Source organism: Saccostrea cucullata, unplaced genomic scaffold (assembly GCF_032062105.1).
Source record: "Saccostrea cucullata isolate Sc308-1 unplaced genomic scaffold, CSIRO_AGI_Scuc_v1 ctg1674, whole genome shotgun sequence".
NCBI classification, from domain to species: Eukaryota; Metazoa; Mollusca; class Bivalvia; order Ostreida; family Ostreidae; genus Saccostrea; species Saccostrea cuccullata.
In genome coordinates this window covers 7,224-14,959 of record NW_026938992.1, presented here as the reverse complement: position 1 = coordinate 14,959, position 7,736 = coordinate 7,224, and the positions used below count along the sequence as shown (strand labels likewise).

Here is a 7,736-nt window from a genome sequence, read left to right as displayed (position 1 = left end):
CGGTGAATGAACGCTGAAGGAACGGTGAATTAACGGTGAACGAACACAGAGCGAACGATGAGGGAACGATGTGCGAACGCTGAACACATCTTGGTGAACGATGTGTGAACGGTGAACGGTGAGTGAACGCAGAACGCGAACGGAGCGCGAACGCTAGCGCAAAGTGAACGGTGAACGAACGGTGATCGCAAGATGAATGATTTATTCGGAATGCATGCCTCCGATCTTTTCCTTACATTTAAATTATTCTATCATTCTATAATTCTAATTTCAAGTGCTAAAATATAAATAAACACTAAATCAATAAAAAATAAAAGCTTTTTTTCCCTGCACATACGCATATTTTAAATCGTTTATATATAATAACACAATTTTTATTCCCGTGAAACATGTATTTGTGACCGAACACTTGAAGTATAAATATAGTATTAATTTACTTATAAAGTAAATATGCTTATTGTTTTAATTAATAAAATAATGTGGACTTTTAGAAGATAAAAGCACTACTTATAGAATGAATTAATTACACTGTACCCGGTTGAAGCAACAATACATGTGTTTTTGTGAAAAGGCGTTTCTGAGTAAAATAATGGATCTTTTTAATATTTACAATTGTCTGTTGGGGTATTACATGAATGCTCTTGTATTTTAAAATTCTAATGCAAAATATCTAATATTTATGTGTCATTTTTATTCTTTTATGATAATTATTTTAGCAAACCTTTACATGTATCTGTAGACATTACCAGGCCGTTATAATACTCGAACAAGATGATGGAAAGAGGCAATCTAATTATTTGTAATAGATTAAATTTTCAAAAATGAATAAGTAATGTGTCGTCCTAGTTTATATTGAACAGAGAAATGTGCAAGAGAGAGAGAGAGAGAGAGAGAGAGAGAGAGAGAGAGAGAGAGAGAGAGAGAGAGAGAGAGAGAGAGAGAGAGAGAGAGAGAGAGAGAGAGAGAGAGAGAGAGAGAGAGAGAGAGAGAGAGAGAGAGAGAGAGAGAGAGAGAGAGAGAGAGAAAGAGAGAGAGAGAGAGAGAGAGACCTCCATTCTCAGATATTTGTTGTATCATTTAGAAAATTCCTATCATTTTTCCTGAATATTCCAAGCAGTAAAAGTAATCAATTTTTAAAGATTAACAAATCCGTTTGACAGTAATCATCGGCTTTTGATTTCCATCTACAAGTTACTGTTCACACGAAGTCAAGTCCAGAGTTTGTCCTGTCAATGAAAATCATTCGACACAATGAAAGTGTGGAAATCTCGCACAGTATAGTTAAGGTGCGCAATGGAAATATTGACAATATTTTGTATTTAAAAAAACATTCATAATCAGGATGGCGATTTTTTTTTAGTACATTATTTATATCGGATAATTGTAATCATGACAAATAGCTACATATTGAGGACGATTATAATTCATATTTAGACTTGTCGCGTGATGCAGCAGTCACGTGCTTATAGCGCATTTACTTGCAGTATTGATGTTACATCAAAATTTCAATAGTGCAAGGGCATAACCAAGTTAAACTTCCAAGTATAGTTTATAGATATTTTCAACACACATTGTATTTTTTATTAAGAGCTGCGATCCTATTTAAATTCTGCTATTTCATTGGTAAAATTATATTTGTATGACCGAATGCTGTATTTTATGCTGGTCAACGGCATTGTATATTGAGCCGTTCCGAGCAAAAACCCCCTTATGTAATCTGACAGAATTTTACGTCACAATAGAAAAAGCGACGTCATTATTTTGCAACAAAAACTGCTATAAAAATTTATCGCGCACTGACTGAGTTCCAGCTGAATTCTTTTTTTATGTCTCAGAATTTTCTCATTTGTGCTCTCTGTATATTTTTTTTTTTCATGACTACATAAGTATTGTCTATTTTATCGCATATCTGACTTTGATTGTTGTCAAACTACATAATTATGCATTACACATTTAACCTATTAAAAGTGTTCTGATTAAATACACAAAATCTGTCAACACTGCGACGTTTACTCTGTTCCATGTACAATATAAGTCTTCAGTTAAACTAAATAAAACATGCAACTGTTGTTTAAAATTCAGATTTACGAATCTTTCATATTCAACAATGACAACAAATTACACGCAATGATGATAATGAGTGTAAAAAATATTTTTAAAAAGGAAGGAAGACTAGTTTGAAATGTTTTTTTTTTTATCCGAAGTCTTGGAGTAAATTGATTTGACTTAATCATATGTCAAGAAAACTGCACAGGAATTAACACCAATCAAACTGAATGATAGAATTGTTTAACCACACCAATGCCAGATCTAAATCCGGGGTATTTTTTTTTTATTTATTGTAGACCCAGAACCTCCTGGAGGAGAAGTGAAACTAGTTCAGCTAAAAATGCTACATTAATTGAATAGACGTATATCCGACATTCTCCTTTTTCTTAGGTGTTGAAAGGATCGATAATTTGTTAATACTGTTGTACCCCCCCTTTCCCATCACCACCACCCAAAACAATATGTCATAAAGCATATATAAAAATTATGGAAAGCCGTAGGGTACCCCCACATTGTTATTATATTTTCCTATATAATTATACCAAAAATAATTATGTCATCCAAACTTGCTTTTTACAACATTATTATTATTTTCCTGCAACAATTATAATCTTGTCTCTTAAATGTGTACACATTATTATTATTGTGTCCTACAATTATAATGTTCCAAACTTTACAATAATAATCTTGCCAGTCAATGTGGACACATTATTATAATTTTTCGCCTCAAGATTATAATCTTGTCAGTCGATGTGTACACATTTTTATTATTTTGTCCTACAATTATAATGATCCAAACTTTACAATAATAATCTTGCCAGTCAATGTGGACACATTTTTATAATTTTTCGCCTCAAGATTATAATCTTGTCAGTCGATGTTTAAAAACATTATTTTTATTTCACCTTAAAATTATAATAATTATTCTTGCTTTTAACAATTATAATCTTGTTTGCCAAAGCGAACACATTATTTTTATTTCGCTTCAATTTCATAACAATTTTATTCCACATCGATCATACAATTATAATCTGTGTTACTCCAACAATAATAATCGCGACCAAAACAGTTGCAACATTATTATTATTTAGACGCTTGAAATCAAACGTTTGTGTGATTCTGATGTACAGCACAATTATAATCTTGACTTCAAATTTTTGGGAAAGATTATTATTATTTGGACGCTTGAAAAAGTAAACGTTTGTCTGCCGAAGACAATCACGTGGTTTAAGGCCATGTGCTTCCCTATCAACAGTGTCGAATTCGGCGCCAGTGAAAGGCAGCTAGGCGGTTTGCCGGTAAGTAAAGATGATTTTGTTATATTAATGTACAAGTAAGTAAATTACATTCATTCGATAAAGGAAATGTCTCGGAAATCAGCTGTCAGTATGCTGTTATTGAACGACAGCTTCGGAAGAAACTAGTTCGAATTATCTCTGTACTTTTGTATAGGAGATTGAGATTGCACCAATGCATGCCATTGGCAGCAAACACCTATGTTTGTTTGTTGTTTAACACAGGCACGGATCGAAATGCTGCGGGGGGGGGGGGGGTCCACGTAAACTCGCCCAAACTGCGAAAACCTATTTCGTGTTGGGTGGGTGGGTAGTTGAAGATTTCTAATGCTCTAATGCTTCAAACCTTTGAATTTTCTTACTAATTTAACACACACCAATTTGCATTTACCAGGGGGTTTTGCGTTTTCCGAGGGGGGTCGAAGGTAACTTTTTTTTTGGCTTTAGTGTATAAATTTAATAACCTTGCAAATTCAATGGAGGGTCCTCCCTCCCCCTCTAGATCCGTGCATGGTTTAACGTCCCTGTCAAGACTTCACTCATGGAGACGCCACCACTTATGAGTGGAGAGCAATCTAATTAAAATTAGATCTTTGATCCGCTCCAAACTGGAGCGGATCAAAGATCTAATTTTAATCAAATTGCAGTGGAGAGCTGCAAGTTTTGACTAATACTCAGCACTCAAGGCCATTGAACAATGAGCCTAGGGATCTTTTTCGTGCCAGCACCTACTTTGACACGGGACCTGTACTTATACGGTTTCATCTAAATGACCTGTCTTTATGTCCCACTGTGGGATTTGAACCTAAAACATAAGGATCAACTCCTTTCTCTGCAGCTTTTTAGAAGAGCAAGCACTCTAACCACTGCTCCATATGGGCGACTCTATGTTTGTTATCAAGAGCAATGTTATTGTTATTTTTTTCAATTTACTGGGTGTGTTCAATTAATTACCAATAAACTGCGCAATAAATCATTAAATAGTAAATACATTCAGGAATCATTCCTGTGTTGGAATTGTTTTTAGCTCACCTGCTCGATGATTAAAAAAAAAAACAAAACAATTTTCAATTCTGTTTTCAAGCCACTGCCATTAAAAGAGTCAATTGACAATTTCTAAATATGAAACATTTCAGAATTTCTGAAAATCTTCATATTTTGTTCAATCATTAGTCACCATGAGAAATAGAAATATGCTGTAACTTTTGAAGAATTATTTGCACATGTACATCTAATTTTAGGAGCAACAAAGGGTCTTGATTTTTAGAGGCATGCAGGTTTTAAAGAAAGAAAACAGGCAGTGTTGAAAAGAAAGAAAAAGATTTTCAACTCAAAGAATTACAGTGACACACTGAGGTAAAAAGAAAAATTATACATTTATTACAATGGCAGATTTATCCAGGGGGGGGGGGTTAAGAAAATGTAACGATTACTTGGAAAGTTTTACATTGAGATTTATATATATTTTTTTTATTCTTCAGAAATATATTTGTATGTTTAGAACAGACAGTCATCTACTTTACACATAATTATTTGCAATTTAGCTTACCTGAGTCTAATGCCATGTTCACAAGGAGAGTTTAATTCGAATTAAACATAAGTTACTGCAAATTAAATGTGAACAGCATTCACATGGAGAATTTAATGCGAATAAGTTTAATTTGAATTAATTTACTGCGCATTAAATTACTTTGCATTAGCTCCATGTGAACGCTAATCGAAGCTAATTCGAATTAAATTGTGCATGCGTAAGGCCTGAATTAAGTCACAGGCCGCATGTCAATAGTTGGATTTAGGTATCAGAGCTATTTTTGGTTGAAAAATAATTTAGGAAAATTGTGTAACAAACACTATGATTTTTATGTCAATTGAATCTGCTTGGCACACATGATGTGAGTAACAAATGACGTCATAATATCATTGCTGATCTCACTAATGTAGAAATAAAATTTTGATTCACATTAGTTTACTTCACTTTAGCTGTTGTGTTGAACGCAATTTAATTTGCATTATTTTACTTTGCATTAATTTACTGTGAATTATACTCTCCATTAGCATAAGCATAAGGCTCAAGTAAACTTTTCGGACTAGGTAGACATTGTGTCTGGCATCTATTTTTCATACCCCCAGGGTTAGGGTGGGGCCACAATGGAAATCAAAGTTTTACACAAGAATACAAAGCAAAGAACATTAGAAATCTTCTAAGGCCATGATTAGTCAAAGAAATATAGAAATCTTCTAAGGCCAAGAAATAGAAAGCATCATCAGTTGGTGTAGATTTAAGCTTGTTCAAATCATGCCCGCTTCCCCTTCCCTTAGGATTAGTTTGGGCCCAGTATGAATTATTACTTTTCAATACTAAAAGCTAAAGAGCTAAGGTGAGCAATGTGACCCATTGGTCTTTTATTTAACCTTCGTCATTTCTGTGCAAAATATCCTAGTGTATGTTCATTTTGCGGGAAGGGGGGGGGGGGGGGGGGGTTTTTGCCCCATACTTTGCCAGTAAAGATGCGTAATAAAATTGTCAAAATGAGTTTAAAATATTTTTTTTTAAAAAATTCAGGCAAGTTACAAAGGATATTGTGAGAAAATAAGGAGGGTTTTTTTTATAAAGGGATATAACTTGTAAATGGACATTTTTTTAATTCATGTCAAAATTTAATGCCAGGTCTGTTTAAACAAGAAAAACCCAGTTTGCGGTCACATTGGGTGCCCTCCACTTGTCATACGTATCATGAAAACATGATGTTTGTGAAAGCTTTTTTTAGCATATAGGTCTCGGTCAAGGTCACAAGGTCATTGACTTTGGTTTCACTTGAAAGAACTGTTTTATTGGAGTATGCATACCAAATCTGAAGTCCCTATCTCCTACGGTTCAAAAGTCATGGCAAAAAGTTGAAAAAGCTATTTTTAGCAGATAGGTCACAGTCAAGGTCACAAGGTCATTGACCTTGATGTCATTTGAGAGAACTTTATCATTGCAGTATGCAGTCCAAATATGAAGTCTCTATCTCTTATGGTTCGTAAGTTATGGTGAAGGTTAAAGTTGACAACAGACAGACAGACAAACAGATAAACAGACAGACAGGACAAAAAAATATACGCCCTGGATCTATCGATCCGGGTGCATAAAAATTCTCCATCGTATCAATTTTTCCCATGATTATGCATGTCAATGATAATTCTAAGAAATCTTATTGTGTTTTTAATGTTATCTTTCAGGGTTCAGGAACCATAAATTTGATGTTGGAGTTTGAACTCCACCCTGATAGATTTTGAGCACATCATAAAATTTAGACCTATGGAAAAAGTCTTGTAGTTGGAAGATAAAGAAAACACAGCCATGAAAAAAATCAGAGAAATCTTGTGAGAAGAGTGTGCTGGCCTGGACAAAAAGTTGCAGTTTGAATAACTTACAAGAAAGAAGAGTCTTGACAAATTTCATAGAAGTCTTGATGAAAGATTGCATGTGTTGTTCCTGTTGTTCCATGATCTTTGTCCTTTTAACAATATTTATCACTTTATTTGAAGTGACGCATTTTTGATTTTCATTATTGAAATATTTACATTTGATACTCTATCTAACCATTGGGCCAAGAAAGGTGAATACTCATATGGAATCATTGTCAGATAGGGTAGATTCAAGTTTGTACAAATCATGACCTCCTGAGTGTAAAGTGGGGCCACACTGAAAGTTCAAACTTGTAGGAAAAAAGGCTACAGTCAAAAATATAAAAGCATCCTTATTTAGTGTAGGTTCAATTTTGTCAAATCATACCCCTCCCTTTTAAGGGTTGGTCAGAGCCACGTATGCATTTGAGTTTTTCCGGTACAAAACTGATTTTTGCTTTTTTTCTTAGCCACAGTGCTGAGGTGAACCAGTTGGTCCCTGTCAGAGCCTCTTGTTCAATTTGTATATATATTTACCAAAATATTGAGGCATTTGCTATTTGAATATTTTGCAATTAGATTTGTTAATTTTTCCTGAAAGTAATTTGCACGTTTATTTTATCTAAAGTTGTCTGGTAATGATGTGTTATTGACTTACCCATTTAGTGACAAGAGGTACATTATTAAATTGTAATATTTACTTAAAATTGAAAATAAAGACCAAATATTGCCACTCAAGACAGTGGTGGGTGAGATAGAATGTTCTAAAATTAAATGGATATTAAATTGTGATGATTTTTTTTTCTGTCTTCTTTTGGACTTGAACAGTAAGCATGTAATGGAAGGAATGTCGGTACGGAAGCGTATTAGTGCCACTTGCACACTTTACTTTTTTTTAATTTCGACACTTTAATCTGTAAATTTTACACTTTAAAGTGTAAAATTTACACTTTAAGCTGTAAATTTTACACTTTAAAGTGTAAATTTTACTCTTTAATCTGT

At 33.8% G+C, this 7,736-nt stretch overlaps 1 long non-coding RNA gene across 1 annotated transcript; it reads left to right on the top strand.

The window, feature by feature from the left end:
* The first annotated feature begins 3,334 nt into the window (after nt 1–3,334).
* Nucleotides 3,335–7,524, top strand: LOC134251997 (uncharacterized). Its single transcript, XR_009988878.1, has 3 exons — nt 3,335–3,347; nt 4,586–4,700; nt 6,567–7,524. It is a non-coding gene; the product is annotated as an uncharacterized LOC134251997 (long non-coding RNA).
* The last annotated feature ends 212 nt before the right edge of the window (nt 7,525–7,736 follow it).